Source organism: Pteropus alecto, unplaced genomic scaffold (genome assembly GCF_000325575.1).
Source record: "Pteropus alecto unplaced genomic scaffold, ASM32557v1 scaffold359, whole genome shotgun sequence".
Lineage (NCBI taxonomy): Eukaryota > Metazoa > Chordata > Mammalia > Chiroptera > Pteropodidae > Pteropus > Pteropus alecto.
The window spans coordinates 3466547-3482780 of NW_006443119.1; the positions used below are offsets into that span (position 1 = coordinate 3466547).

A 16234-nucleotide genomic window follows, 5' to 3' on the forward strand; every position below is an offset into this window, starting at 1 on the left:
CACAATCGAGCCTATAAAGAATGCCGACTGTTCCTCATCTACACAGTGGGCAGGGCTGCAGTGTAGCAGAGAAGTGTGGGTTGATTTTTAAATGGTCTTCCAGCCAGAGGGGGAAAGAGGACAGGAAAGAGGATGAGAAGCCAAAAATGTTCCTCTGACACGACAGATCTCTGATAGGTCCAGGACGAGGTAAGGGTGGTCCCGCCTTGACTCAAGGGGATAACCGTGACCACGTCTCCAGATCCCTCCTACAGAGGATTCTAGGGACCCTTGTCCATTAAAGGTTTCTGATTCCTACACAAGAGCCTGGATCTTTGCATGTACCCTGCACTCCCTTCCACACTGCAACCCGCAGGTTGTGTGGCCATGTGGGTGCCCCCAGCCCCAGGGCTCCCTAAGCTCCCCCACCACAACCACAATGTCCAAGAATATCAATGCGAGTTCCACCCAAAGTGGTGGATGCCCATCCTGCAAGGTGGCACTAGGAGCCCCAGTGTCCCAGGGCTAGATGTCTGTCCAAAGAGATAGCACCTTGCCAGGTCATCAGACCAATGTAAGGCACAACAGAGATTCAAAGTCACACCCGTCGCTTTCAGACCTTGGCTTTTCCTCCTTGCCAAGCTTCTCACTGAGTCTCATCACTGTGCTCAATCCAAGCCGCCCTGTCAGGCAATGGTGGGGGAGGGAGGTGTCTGGTGTGCAGCGAAAATGCAGCCCCTAACATGGCTCTCATGGAAGACAAGAAGGTGCCGGAACCTTTGACTGTGCCCATGTCCTCCCCCAGCCTCCCCCTCCCTTTGATCACGTCTCTCAGGAGAGGACAGTGGACTGATCCACCCAGTTCTCAGCGGGTTTCAGCACTAACCTGGAAGAGGCCTTTGAGATGCAACCCCGAGTTTTACAGAGAAAAAGGTCAGGCCCAGAGAAAGAAGGTGGCCAGCCCATGGTCATGACAATGGAAGCAACCCTCTTCTGGCCTCCAATGTTAGAAAGACGTCACAAAAATTGACTTTGAGGTGAGCTCCTCTCAGAGTAAGACCCAGTTCCTCCACGAGACTCCTTTTTGGAACAGCCAAGACTATAAGGCCAGGACAGGGGGAAACTCACTGACTCCTGCCCTCTTTTCACCAGTGACAAAGGGACAGAGACTAGACAAGTCAAAGCCGAGACCAAAGAGTCCTTTCCCCTCCAAGGGGCAGTCTCTGTCCCCACCATCCACGGCTCCCAGCTGAGAGGGTCCTGATGTTCCTCATTCATTCCCATCCAGCCTCAGGTCATGAACAAGCCACCCATCCCACAAGGCCCGTGCTGGGTTTTCTCTTTCACAAAAAGTACTAAGGCACAGAGTAGGCCAGGACCAGCCCCAGGCTCTGGATCCTCATTCTTGTACCCTAAAAAAGGCCCCCATGTCCTTGGGTGACAGTGCTGTCCAGGAGGCCATAGAGAACAGCTGGATCTCAGTGGGCTGAGGGGGAGGAAAGAGCCGGACCGAGGAGCCAGGATCTGGCACCAAGTGCCCCACCCCGATCCTGCTCAGCAGGCACTCTCCTGGACAGCCCCAGACATGAGCTCACCATCCTTAGAGCCCAGGGGCAAGGGGCAGAAACCTTCTCCTCACAGGGCTGACGCAAGGGAGGGGCTGTGCTTGGGTCACCTAGGCATCTCTGCTTCCAGAGCAGCTGCTCATCACCAAACCTCACTGCAAAGAGCAGGGGAGGGCCCACAGACTGGGCTCTTGGCCAAGATACCTGAGCATGCATTCTAACTAAAAAGGAGCCAGGGAAGCCAGAGTCAGGCCCTCTCTAACCTACTTCCTTACTATTTCTCCTTCTAAGGCAGGGGTGAGGCTGGGGACCCTCCAAATCACGGACATGAACATAGACACACATGTACACCCACGCAGCTATTCTCCCTCTGAAACCTGGAATGACTCCTGCCTGCCCCACCCAGCTCCACCCACCCTGGCTGGGCAGGTTCTGTAGAGACCTGCTCTGCTTTCTCTGGCACCCCCATCCCTACCCCATCTCTCTAAAGTCCCTGCCCCCCAGCACACCAAACACAAGAGCACACATGTGCATGCACATTCACACACACCCCCTAGCACTCCATTCCCTAGCCTCCCCCAGACCCATTACCAGTCAGTCTGAAAAGGAACATGAGCAGGGGAGGAGTGTGCAGTAGGAAGGGTGAGTAATCCCTTTGGCATATGTCCCAGGTGAAGGCTAAGCTGGTAAGAAGGTAACCAGGGCTTCTAGATGCCTGGATGCTCTAATTTTCACCAATGAGCAGGCCCCACAATTTCCACCCACCGGGCTCTGAGCTGCCTCCTCCCTCAGCTGGAGCAAAAGACTGGCCCCTACCTGCCCCCAGGTAAGCTGTGGAAGAGCCAACAAGGCACCTCCAAGTTGTCCGCAGTGACAGGAGAAGGTGGACAATGGAAGGTGAGCAAGCTGGGATGGCCCACAGGCCAACCTCCCGTGCACACCACTCCCACCCTAACAGAAAAAAAAAAAAAACACCTCCCTCTCTCCAGAGCCTACAGTCACAGGTAGGCCCCAACTGTCCCTGACCCCAAGGGGGACCTTCAAAGCAGCTCACACAGCTCCTGTCTCTAAGTAGGAGGTGGAAAGCAGCTGCTGGGGAGAGGGAGTCAGCCACCCTTAGGTTTGCATATGGATGGGGACAGCTGTGATGTGAATCCACTGGCAATAAAGATTGGTTTGTATGGGAAAGGTGGGAAGGTGGGTCTAAGAGTGTGAAACGCAGTGTGACTGCAGGTACAAGTGGCAAGTCTAGGTCTCCCCAATCAGAAAACTTCACACCTCAGCCAGTTCTTATGTAGGAAAAGAGGCCAGCTGAAAGGCCCAAGTACCAACTAGCCTCCACCACCTTAACAAATCTACTCCTTCTGAGAAATCCAACCTCCCCCACCCCTTATATCTGCCATCTACCTTCCTGGATAAAGCCAGTGATAGAAAAAAAAAAAAAAAAACCACAAGTGTCTCTGCTCACACTCCATGGTTTTTGAAGTTACTGTATTCACACCTCAGGCTCAGCACCTGTTCCTGTCCAATCCCCACTTACCCTAGAAAGCCAGAGCCCCTCTCCCCAGACTCAAGCGTAAACGCATCATCTCCCTTCTGGCCAGGGGAACCAGGAGCTCTCTGATGAAAGCAAGAGTCTGAGGATATTGTTAGGGGGTTGCTAGTAAACCATATAAACAATGAGGGCCAGGCCCCATCTGATCACAAGCACAAACAACCCCATGGGCTATCATGGTGGGAGCCCATGTGTGAAGTGGCCCAGCAGAGAGGAAGGGGCCAGCCCCAGGAGAGGTTCTGCCATGGCCGCAGCCTTGCCCCAGGCTTGTGACAACTGGTGCTCCTCTTAGGAGACGCTGTTCCTCCAGGAGACTCCATGTCACCCCTTCCCTTAGGGGTAGACTTCTCAAGTCTGCTTTTCAGGAGACAGGAGAATTATTCAAGTTCAAGATTAAAGGTAGTAATGAACAAAATCAGACCTAATTAGAATGAGAATAGGCAAAGGCGGAAAGAGCACTTTGGGAAACAGAAGAGCAATGAAGTTAGAGCTAACACAGCCTCCAAGGAGCTATGCAATCTCTAAACTTGAGTTTTCGTATCTATAAAATGGGGATAATAGTGCCTACTTCAGAAGGTTAAGAGTTTTCAACAAAATAACGTATACAGAATATCACAATCAGGCACATAACAGATGCTCAATAAAATGTTAGTTTCCCTCCTCTTTGTCCTTTAGAAGTACACAGCCAATTCATGTTCCCTTAGCCTCATTGTGGGAAATAAGACCCCACCCAGAATAAGAGGAATCTCCTCTGGCTACAGTGTTGGCCCCCACTCGACATGAAGCCCCTCTCTAAGTAAGACCACACCCTGCAATGCCTGACAGAGCAGCCAAAACCCCTCTTGCTCTCTCGACCTCTTTCCTCAGGGGCTCCGGGACCCCGAGACTCTCTCTTTCCTTCCTTCCTTGTACTTACAGTGAGGCAGGGCCTGGGCTCCAATCATCTCCCGCTGTCCTGTAGGCACTAAGCCCAGCTGTGTGTGCAGTGGCAGGGGAAGGGGCCCCCAAGCTTCCCACTCCACCTTGGCCCCCAGCTTCTTCCCACTCACCCCTCTCACTGCCCCTCCCTGATTGGCAGGATATCCTCAGCTCTGCTGATTCCAAGCCCGCTTCTCCAAACCCATTCCCAGCTGTCATGTCTGTAATTACCAACCTTGCCAGGGGCATTGGACAAGCACAGCAGCACCTCATTTCCAAAGGGTATCCCCCACCCCACCCCACCCCATGCCTCCTACTCTGTACTACTCAGAGTGAAGGGAAGAGATGGAAAGATTCTCCATGACCCACCTCATTTCTCTCCACATCACAAAAAGGTGACAGAGGGCTCCTCAAATCAGGTCACCAAGAGACAAGGTAAAGAAGAGAAGGGCTGCTGAGGGGCAGGGATGAGTAGGATGTACTCGCAGGCCTCTCCACCTCTGCTACCAAAACCTCGCCGTGAACAATGTTACCCACCTGGAAAGGGTAAGTGGAGAAATTTTAGTTCAAGTGAGAGAGAGGGGAAGTTGACACCCTGTAAAACAGGAAAACAGGAACCCACGAGGATGAGGGTAGATGCATCCAGGAGGGAGCTGCCCAGGAAAGAGGAGAATATGTCAAGTTTCAAAGTCCCGTCCGACACAGATCCTGAGAAGAAGCAGTAATATCCCACAGCCTCTCCTCTCCCTAGTACCTCCATCCCCACCGACCACATAGGACTTGGTTTTATAAGCAAGGAAACTGAGGCCAAGTCCCCACTGCATACTTCAGAGTCCAATAATATCAAGCTGCACGTAGTTCACTGACACCCCTGACTCTTCTTGCCCTCTCAGCCTCTCCCTGCAGTGCCCTCCTCGGTCCCCTCACTGCCTGCCTAACTCACATGTTAAATCCTGCTAAGGGCAATCCACACCATGGAATATGACTCAGCCATGAAAAGGAATGAAGTCCAATACGTGCTACAACATGGATTGACCTTGAAGATTACTCTAAGTAAGGGAAGCTAGATGCAAAAGGTCACACATTGTATAATTCCATTTATATGAAATATCCAGAATAGGTAAGTCCATAGAGACAAAATGCAGATTGGTGGTGGGGATTGGAGAGGAACCGCTTAATGGGCACTGGTTTTCTTTTGGGATGGTAAAAATGTTTTTAGATAGAGGCCATAGTTGCACGACATTGAGAATGTACTAAGTGCCATTGTTCATCCTAAAATGGTTAATTTTATGTTATGTGAATTTCATCTTAATTAAAAAAAAAAAAATACATCCACTTAAGGACACACCTCCAGGTACCTTCCCTGATACCCACCTCAGGGCCAGTACTCTTACTCTATGTTCTGCTGGGCCCAGAACACACCTCCACATAGCACTCACTAGGCTAAATGACTCCACGTGTTTTGCACATCTCCCCATGAAAGCCTGTCTCATTCGCCCCTCTATCCTCTGTGCTTCACACGACACCTGGCAGATAGGCGGCGCCCAACATGGACTGCCAGAAGAAGAGCATAACCAAAGCCTAGCTCTCCTCCGCAGCCCAGAACTCTCTCCGTAGCAATCTTCAGTCAGAATCCGAACCACACCAGCTACCATTTACTGCTGAGTGCTTCCCGTGTGCCAGGTACCATGTGAAGTACTCTCTACATATTACTTCATTTAATACTCATAAACCTAAGAGGCAGGACCTATTTTTAACTCCGTTATACAGATGAGGCTTCGAAAAGTTATCTATTTTTCTCGGAGGTCACAACTAGGAAGTGGCAAAACCAGAATTTAAGAGTAAGCTGAGGGGTGGTTTCATAGTGTAGTGGTCAGCACGTCTGCTTTACACACAGAAGGTCCTGGGTCTGTGCCCCAGGTGGAGCCAAAGACCATACCCCAGGTGCGCCAGGCCCTGGGTGCAGGCAGCACCAGCACGTGGGAGGAGACACTCTGCCTTAAGAGATCCAGTTCTTAAGGAGAAACTGCAACATCCATTGGTCAGGGGTGGAAGAGCCAAGGGGTGGGGAATTAAAGAAAGTGGGGGAAAGTAAGCTGAAACCCAGGGAAGGAGGCCTCTGTGGGGAACCTAGGATTCCTTGAGGAAGGCCCCACCTGGGGTTGGAGGATAGCATCTTAAGACATCTAAGAGGCTGAGGAATGGAGGAAAGGGGTTCTTAAACTCCAAAGTCACACCACTATACTCTTAAGCACTAATTCTAACCATGTCAGACTCTTTCTTTTGGCCTCACAGTGTGTGGAGCTGGTGGAGGAATGAGCCACAGAGACACCTGGAGTCCCTAAAACTCAAGAGACTATCGATAAAGGGAGTCCCAGAGCTCTTCCCCCAAAGTTCTGTTAGCCAAGTTCACGGCCCCCCTAACGGGAAAGACCTCTTGGAAACCAGATGAGCAGATAAAAGTCTGCCCTCCTCTAAGCCCAGAGAAGGGGGCCCTTCCTCAGACCTCAAAGGAGCAGGAGCAGATGGGAACACACCAGAGAGGCCTGCCCCAGAAGAATTAGAGGAAATAGAAGCAGAAGCAAGACTATGGGGGAGGAGGGGCCAATGTGACCACTGGGTCCAGTCTGGAAGTAGTTGCAGAGATGGCACTTCCTATTGTCTGGTCACAATTCCTCCTCCTTGGAAGAGCGCCCCACCAGTATAGCACAGCATATATGCAGTGAGACTGCACAGGGAGAACAAGGAGCCCAAAGACTAAATGCAAGAGCATGCTCGCCACAGGAGACCTACCCACCAGACAGGTCAGACAGTTTGAGAGAATCATACTTTTTTAAAAAATTCAGTCTTCTCCTTCTCTGCCTCTATTCCCAGTGCTAACATTTTCTAACCCCCACCACTCTTATCCCAGGGTCTTAGGAAAGTGGGGAGCCTGAGGACTAAAAAGGGAACATTCCAATCACAAGTGCCCATTAGGGACTCTAACATTCCAATCCAATCCAATCCCACAGAGACCCTAATGGGCAATCACAACCTCAGCTCCTAAAACTGGATGCCTCAACCTGACCTCTGGCAGCAAGAGGAAAATGGCTGAGAGAGTGAGATGAGCAAACAAGGTGTGCACCTGAAAGGCCAGCCCCTTCCCTTCACTCCAAAACAGAAAGACGAGAGAAGAGGAAAAGGGGATGGCTGCTGCTTCTCTGAGAAGACTGCCAATTCCTGAGCAATGTGACTTCCTACCTTGCTATCATAATGATGGGACATGGGTGCCTGCCCCTTCCCCAACTCGGGCATCTGCCCCTCTTGCAAGCTCAGCCTCTATTCTTCACCCTGAGATGGGGCCCCAGACCACAGCCCCATCCAATCTCTCTTCTTGCCAGTGAAAAGGGAAACTATGCAACAAACCACACAGACATACTTCCAGAAACTCCTGAAGAACACCTCCCGCTCCACTCCATGCCCCCCCAGCTCCCGCTGGCCTCTCCAGAGCTCCCATGCCACCTTTTCAACCTCATGGAGAAGAACTCAAGTTGTTCTGCACCAGGTCTCCTCCCTCCAGCAAGCATGCTCCTTCCTCTCGCCTCCATCCATTCCAATACCCCAAGACTCCTCGGGAACTGTTAGATCCTGGAGGCAGGGCAGTTAGTGGGCCTGGAAGCAGAAACTCCAAAACAGCTTTCCAAGTGAACTGTGACCAGAGGGGGCAGAATTGAGTCTGGAAAGCCAAGAATGTAGCCTCTCCAAGCATTAGAATCCAACCTATGTTTGGGGCGCAGGGGTCCCTCTTATTCTTCCCCTTGACTCCTCCAATCCTCATTTCACTAAGACTACAACCAGAATCCCTATTCCTCATACCACACATCCTTTTCCAGAAAAACTCACTTCCCAAAACAGGCCCCTCATAAGATGTCCCACTCACTCTCACCCATAGGTCTCAGAAACTTAAGGCAGTACCCTCAAACCAAGTCAGGGACATCCAGGAAGCCTTAGAATCCTCCAGACAGCCTTCCTTTTGTGCTTTCTGCCAGGAAAATCTGCCTGCAGGGGCAAGAGGTAGTACCCCCAACACACTCAAAAACGTACACCACCTAAGGCAGGCACACACACACTGGTACTTATTCATCTGCAAAGGTTACACCCAAGAGAACACATTCATTCACACGGCTTCCCAGGACACAGGTGCACACATACATCCGGGGTATGCCCCATTCTGCTCTTATACCACCAATCTTCCCCGGTACCTATACACCGCTTTCCCATAAACCCTTCCCGGTTTCACACACACAGACACATACCTTCCCCAGAGTGTACGCATAAATTCACATCCAAACACACAGCAGATTCATGGTCAGCAGCTCTCTGGGTGCACACACACTCAGGCACAGAAAAACATCTACACCTCCAAACCCAGGGGCCCACCTGCAGGACACACAAAAACAAAGAATCATGCACATTGGTCTTCCATCAATCCTTTAAAACTCACTAGTGCACAGCCCAAGATCCCTCATATGAGTAAACAGGAGTGAGCAAAGGGATGCCGGCTCCTGATCCCTGGGCCATACCCAGTGCCCGGGTGCCCAGGCTGCTAGTCCCATTCTCGAGCTGCAAACACACAGCCTCTTACTCGCCTGCGCCGGCTCTCCAGACCTGACATTACACCCTGAACCATACCTGTCCCGTCCCTCCCTATACTCTTGTGGTGTTGATGCACCCTAAGCACCCTCGCTTCCAATATCTCCAGACCCCAATCCTTCCACTGTCTCTCCCCCCACCTCCAATACACACACCCAGTCTCCGGCTTTAACCGGCTCCCCCGGGATCATTAAGGGCCCAGGAAAGTCCCGGGCTCTCCAGGCCCGGCTCCGCCCCACCATGCACCCCTTCCCCTCCCCAAAACTGGGGAGGGTTCCTCTGTGCAGTGGTGGAGCAGGCCGGAAGGGGGTTGCCCTGCGCCTCCCTTCCCCCATGAGCCACCCTGCCCAATCAAGGGTCGGGCACCCCCTGGTTCCTTGCACGATTGTCCTTTTCTGTTTCTTTTTCTTTTTTTTTTTTTTTTCCGCAGCTCCATACATTAACCTGTGTAACCTCAGCAGGTGAGTTCAGCTGTCCGGGCTGCATCTTCTCCATTATAAATATGGGGTAGACAATGAATTCTATGAGGTTGTATCCGCAGCGCCCCGGGTCGCTCCGAACTCCGTGCTCCCGGCTCGGCAGTGGGGACCGCGGGGATGTGGAGGGGGCTCCGGAGCCTAGTCCGTCCCCTCTGCGTCCCAGACCGCTGCCTCTGCCCCCTCAAGGCCCCGGGACAGGGGGCCGGGGGCAATGGGGGGCGCTCAGGCTCCCATGGCGGGACCAGGGATCTAGGAATCAGGGATCGGGAATCAGACCTGGAGCCGGCGGCGAAGGGGGAGGGGAGGAGGCGCGAGGGGGGGCTGCAGGGGGCGGGGAACCAGTTCACAGTGCCGCCTCCCGGCTGTTCCCGTGGTCACCGCCCTCCCGCCGCTGCATCCATTGTTTGCGGCCCAGCTCTTCCCGGAGTCACGGCTCCCCCCAACCTCCGCCTCCATATACCCTGCGGCCCTCGGCGATCCTCGGACTCGGCGGCGGTGCTGCGACTCCGGCCCCAAACGTAAACCTAGGGGTACCTCGACTCCTGGCCTTGGCCCAGCCTACAGGCTGCTTTCCTCGGCCTCCCTTCCCCTGTCGGAGACGGAGCCCCCAACCCCCCGGGGATGGCCGAGTTCAGTACTTGAGGGCCACAAACCCGGCTACACAAAGTCCAATGGAATCTGGGACGTGGAAAGATTGATTTCCCACTCCCCACCCCCAAGGCTGCGAGAAGGGAGAATCATCCCTGATTTTAATTAGTAGCGAGAGGCGCGTCCCCCTTCCCATGCTTACGGGGTTTTCCCTGACACCGACACCACCATATCCGCCCCCCGCTTCCAGAAATAATTTAATTACTTGGTGTTTTAGCTGCGAGCAGCGGCCGCCCAGTCAGTCTGGGACGCTCCTTCATTAACACTTTTTCCTCCCCTCTGGTTTGAGCGTTGGGATTAATTACAAAGGGAACCCTGTCCTAGGGTTGCAGGGAGGGCGGGGGCACCACTAGGGCGCCGGGAGTTCGGATGGCGGAGAGGGGCCCTTCTGCTAGGAAACCTCCGAGAGTATAAATGATTTGACCTGGTCAGTCTTTAACCCCGAGCAGGCTGGGCTCTCGACTCCAGGGATTTCAGATACCTTAGAGTTGAAGGTACTACACAGGGATAACAGGGTACCTAAAAATATCCGCCATAATTGGGACATTTCTGCCTTTGAACACTCCCAAGAAACCTGTTGGGGTTCATGAAGTGGGGCAATACACGGAAGCCACCAAGAGTGACCCCCACCATAAAAGTCTAGGCTGTGGGAAGTCCATGTTTCTCTTGGAGGGAGTGAAAGCAAAAGGATGATTATATTATCATTAGTATTGTCCTGCAACCCCGCACTTACCTAGAATAGTAATACTTCAAAAGCCCCTCCACATACTTCTCCCTGGGCAGGGCAAAACCCTCAACACCTCAGCAGCCTCCAGTTCCCAATCCTGATATCTTCTCTCTCAAACCTGTGATTAAGAAGTCCCAAGGAAGGAAAAGCCCAGCCTCTGTTTCTCACTCCTTGGGGAATTTTGCTCCTCCCTGATGATTTTTTTTTTTTTTCTGAGACCTAATCTTATCCCTTGTGGTGGTTCATTCTAACCTGACCAAAGATGAGGACAGAGCCATCTTCATCTGCAGCATGACCATTTGAAGATGGAGAACGTTTAGAAATACTTCCCTACTCTTATGTCTGCACCCTTGCCTCTCCTCATCCTCCTTTCCCACATCCTGGGTCAGCAAGGGGCTGAGCACCATGACTACATGGAATATAGAGAATTTTCATTTCAGGTACCCAAGTTCCTACATGCATCCAGGCTTGTTCAGTTGCTGCCTATCGTATGCCAGGATCTGGGCTGCGCTGTTCCGGCAGTGACCACAACCAGGTATATGAGGGACAAAGAGCAAAAGAGCTGAGGAAGGGTAAAGGGAGATAGGGAGGCCTTAGAGTGTTCCCAGCCCTGCCCAGAGCACACCCCTAGTGCTGGGCAGCAAGTGTATAATTTGATACAGTGTCGGGCCGCCCTAACTCCTATGGCCGTGACTGGCTATCCAGCAGATTTAATGGGAATGAAAGGCCCAAAGAATCAGAAACAGAGATTCTGACGCCAGAATTACAGATAATTCTGTACAGCGACCCCACATAGAGCTCAAAACCTGAGTCAAGAAGTCAACAGGTGAGGCTTCAGGATTAACAGATATCAGACATCAAACTGAAATAAGCTTAGTCTCTCATTTTTCTTCTCTGAGGGTGAGATTAGAGCCTTTCAATTATATCTCTGTAATGAAAACACTGGATTACAGAGAAGTCCAACATGAAATTGGATTAATGTGGTGTGTCCCATGCAGCAATTCACTGGACTGCCCTTCACCCTCACTACAAGGATGGAAACCCACCTGGATCTCACATCCTTAATTCGAAGAGTGGGGAAATAGAGACCAAAAGAAGAGGCTCATGTGCCCCAGGCCCCAAGGGTCCTAGACTAATTCTTCAGGAGGGCAAGGCACTGAGGTGATATCCAACTAAGATCTTCCCAAGGGGGCCCACCTACAGTGACAGAGGGAGGTCAGAAGCCTGAAGGACAACAGAGTAGAACAGATTTGAATGCACAGCTCAGCTCCTAGCTTTGAGGACATGATTTAGTGATTCTAATGTGAGAACCACTAAATCAAACTCTTTCTAATTTCTTCAAGCCTCAATTCTTATCTATAAAATGGAACTAATAAGGTAAGAGAACTCCCTCCACATGCCCAAGTCAATTCCCAATCAAACTTCCCCTCTCTGTTTCGTGCCTAGGGGATTCCTAGTGCTTTCAGGAATCTTGTTCAAGGAAGGGAGCTCCTAGCCACGAGCCAGGGCCCTCTGTAGATGCTAACCAGCTCACAGGCCTGAGGCAGCAAGGATGGAACAAGCAGACCAGAGGCCACCCTGAAGGGCTGAGTCTCCTGGGGCCCAAGAAGTGGCAGTGGACATTCTCCAAGGGAAAGTCCCAGCTGCAGAGAAGTGTCTGCTTCCCATGCAGATGAAGCAGCTCCCAGAAGTCAAGACCAGAACATGTTGGCGAAGGTTAGGTCTCCCACTCTGATGAAAAGTAGGGCCCTTTCCCAGCACCACTGCTGAGAGAAGGGAATCCTTAGTACCTTGCTCAAACAGAGAAGATTTGTACCCTAGCAGGACGGCCATCAAAGTTCTCCAATGTGAGTGATTAGCAATTTCAGACACTCCCAGGTACAAGTGACCCCAGTAATGTACCCACATCCCAGGCAGGAACCACCATCTTCTTGTAGTGTGCAGATAAAATGGGAGACAGTTTCATCTCCCATGATAATTACAGCTCTTTCTTCAGCATTCACTTTCCTGGAAAGATTACCTCCAATGCTTACAAATGTTAAACCAGTCTATACTGTAGAACAATTGGATTTTGTTTCACTTTTAATGAAAAGAAAACAAAGTAGGAAAAAAAAGCCTTAACTGGTTAAAAGCTCTGCAATGTCATCATGTGAGGTATCTCTCACATAAGCTCCTAATCTCTTTGAGAACAGGACCAAGCCTCATTTATTCTACATTAATGGCCTCTAGAAGTCACTAAGTTAATATTAGTTCCCTTCCCTTCTAATTTCCCTGTCTTTCTCAATTCCTCACCTATCTCAAAACTTTACCACTCCCTATTCATCCAAACTTGATATCAAGTGTGAGTTTCCTCAAATCCCATCCCATTATCATCACTCTAAAAAGTTACCTACAATTAAACCACTGGTTCTCAGCCTTGATTGCAGATTTGAATCACCTAGGAAGCTCTGAAAACATACCCATCCTCAGGACCCATCCTAGACTAATTAAACCAGAAATTTCCAAGGTCCATCCAAGCTATTGGCATTTTTTAAAGTTACCTCAGTGATTCTAATGTGAGAACCACTAAATCAAACTCTAATTCCTTTTTTTTTTTTTGGCAGACTAAGTGCCCGAACCCCTTGCTTGGGACTAATCTCTCCAGGTTTGCCTTAGCTGCTATCCTTTCCCACCTCCATCTATTGTCCCCAATCTCCCCTATATCTAACTTTGACTTCTTCACTCATCTTCACCTAGCAGATGTAACATAACAAAATACCTCCTTCCTTTAGGTAGCTTCCTATTGCTTCCGCCCTCTTTCCTTCTCACTCAACTTTCTTAAAAGAGTAGATTCCTCACCACCATCCTTCATTTCTCAGCTTCTTTCAATTCAACTATTTCCTCAATATTTTTCCTCAGATATTAATACTTCCCAGAATTCCACCTTTGGCCCCTTTGCTCCCCATCCTAAATGGTCTCCCAAAGTAATGTCATTCTCTTCCATGGCTTACTTTAGTCAATGCTTACTATTAATGGTCCCAAATCCAGATCTCTCTTCTGAGCATCAGACTCATATTTCCAGCTAACTATTGGACATTTTAACTTGGCTATTCTCTGGGTACTTCAAATGTAGTAGATTTAAAGGGAACACATTATCTTCCCTCCTCCCTCCCCCGACCCACTTGGCTTATTCAGATCTTTTTCACTTCCAAACTTGAATCATTTCCTTCTAATCTATCTTACTTTTCTGAAGGAGATATAAGACTGTCACACTCCCTTGCCTGAAACAATCCAATGGCTTCCCTCTGTATACAAGATGAAGTCAAAATTTCTTGATGCCCAATGTAAGGACTTCCAATACCAGACTCACTTTCCCCCTCCAGCCTTATCTCCTGTTACTCCTTGTGCATTCAAAGTTCAAATATTCAACACATATACATTCAAACTATGCTCAACTACTGGTTGTTCTGCCAACATGGGGCTCTATTATTGTCTCTGCCTTTACATGATATTTCCTTTACCTGAAAAGTTTTCCCCTTCTTTCTCTGCCTAGAAAATTCTGTTCAATCTTCAAGACTCAGTTATGGTCTCCCCTTTGACTGCTTCCTAACTTTTTTCAAGCAATTAGATGCCTCCTCCCCCAGAGAGCCTCCTTTGTGTTCTCAGAGCTCTGCATTTTTAATGACATTGTATGGTAATTTCTTATTTACATATGTCTGCCCAGCTGGTCTATGAGCTTCTGAAGTGGAAGAACAGTGCTTTACTTATCTTTCTACACCCAGAACTTAGCTCAGTGAATGACATGCAACAGTAAATGTTTGTCTAGTGAAACAGAACAGAGAAGAATAGACTCAGAGGAGATGCACTGTTGAATATCTAATGTGAAAGATAATTGTAAATAAAAATCTAATTGTAAATAAAATATAACATTTTGAGACTGTAAGAGATCTTTCTCTATTTTACAAATGAGGAAACAGGTGCAGAGCAGGTAGTTCATTGCCCCAAAATTATACAACTGTTTAGTGGCAGCACTCAAACTAAAACCTAGGTCTCTTGACTTTGTGTTTAGTAGTCTGTCAACTGCACCAAGTTAACTGAACAATCATTGTTTCACTAGAAATAGAGGTACAGGGCAGTGGCTCTCAGCTTTTAGTGGACTATCGTGTTCTTAGAGACCTTAATGAAAGCTGTAGGATCTCTCCAGAAGAATTCATATAGAATTTCATATCCAGTTTTAGGGGGCACAGGGAGCTAGTGGCTGAGTGAGGGATGATTTGAAGGAAGAAGCATCTAGAAATGGAGAGACTACTGAGAAGGCCAATGTAGTAGTTGAGACAGTGAACAAGAGAGCAGGCTCCAAGACAAGGGTGAATAAAAAAGAAAGTTCAAATTTGAGAGGCAGGTGGGATAGAGTTGTAGAACAAAGAGGCATGCGAGATGACTCAAAGTTTTCTGGCATAGGTATTAAAAAGGATGGTGATGCCACGTATAAAATTAGGGGCTACTGAATGAGATTAGGTTTGAAGGGTAAATAATGTGTTTGCCTTGACAGGTGTCTTAGATGTCTGCAGGCCATCAGGATGGGGATGTTCATAGGAACCTGGCAATAGCACAAGTACCTTCCATATATTCTCCTACCATTCTTTCTGAGCCCATCTGGACAGTCTGTTATTCTCTAAACCAAACACATATTTCCTACCTCCATATCCTTTGTTCATCCTACTCCCTCCTGTATTTGGTGTGCCTTCCATTCACCATCATTATTATCTAAAATATTTCAAGGTCCAATTCAAATGATGTTTTCTCTAGGGAGCCATTCCTGACACTACCAGTTTGACCTAAATCTTACTCTTCTCTGAAATCTTTTTACCATATTTTGTATTTTGAATTTCAGTTATTTGTTATTGAAAAGGCAGACAAAAGAGAAAAAAAGAAACAAAAGACAGATGGTATAGGCAAGTAACAAATAACAAGATGGAGAATTTAAACTCAACTATATCAAAAAACCACAGTAAATGTAAGTAGTCTAAACACCCCAATTAAAAGTCAGAGTTCGTCAGGTTGGATTATAAAAGCGATATCTAACTATATATTGCCTATAAGAAACACCTTTAAATATAAAGACTTGAATAGGTTAAAGGTAAAATGGAAAATATATATCATGCTAACACTAATAAAAATAAAGTTGAAATGGCTATGTTAAAACTAAATAAAGTAGATTTTAGGAGAAACTGTTACCAGAAATAAAGAAGTTCATTTCATAATGATAAAGAGGTCAATTAGTCAAAAAGACATAATAATTCTAAACATTTATGTACCTAATAAGAGAGATTCAAAGTACATGAATCAAAAACTGATAGAACTGCAAGGAGAAACTGACAAGCCACAATACAATCAGAAATGTCAATACCCATCTCTCAATAATTGATAGAACAAATAGACAAAATCAGTAAAGCTATAAAAGACTTGACCAACACTATGAACTAACTCGACTTAATTGATATTTATAGACTATATGACTCAACAACAGTAGAATAACCATTATTTTCAAGCGCACATAGAATATTTACCAAGATAGGCCATATGTCGGGCTATAAAAGAAGTCTAGATAAATTTAAAAGGAATCAGATCATACAAAATATATACTCTGACCACAATGGTTTTAAGTTATATATCAACAATAGATATCTAGAAAATCTCCAAAGATTTGGAAACTAAAAAACATTTTAAATAATAGATAATTCTTGGGAAA

General features: G+C 48.3%; 1 protein-coding gene across 2 annotated transcripts in view; it reads right to left on the minus strand.

The window, feature by feature from the left end:
- VANGL2 (VANGL planar cell polarity protein 2) overlaps positions 1-8955 on the minus strand; it is a 25022-nt gene extending 16067 nt beyond the window's left edge. Inside the window, exons 1-2 of one of the 2 annotated variants that reach the window (XM_015597879.2) lie at positions 8313-8955; positions 4387-4554 (exon numbers count right to left, since the gene is read on the minus strand). The gene's annotated coding sequence lies outside the window, so the exon portion shown is untranslated. The remainder of the gene's footprint in view (positions 1-4386; positions 4555-8312) is intronic. The other variant, XM_006922891.3, reaches the window with a different exon arrangement.
- Positions 8956-16234: the final 7279 nt, after the last annotated feature.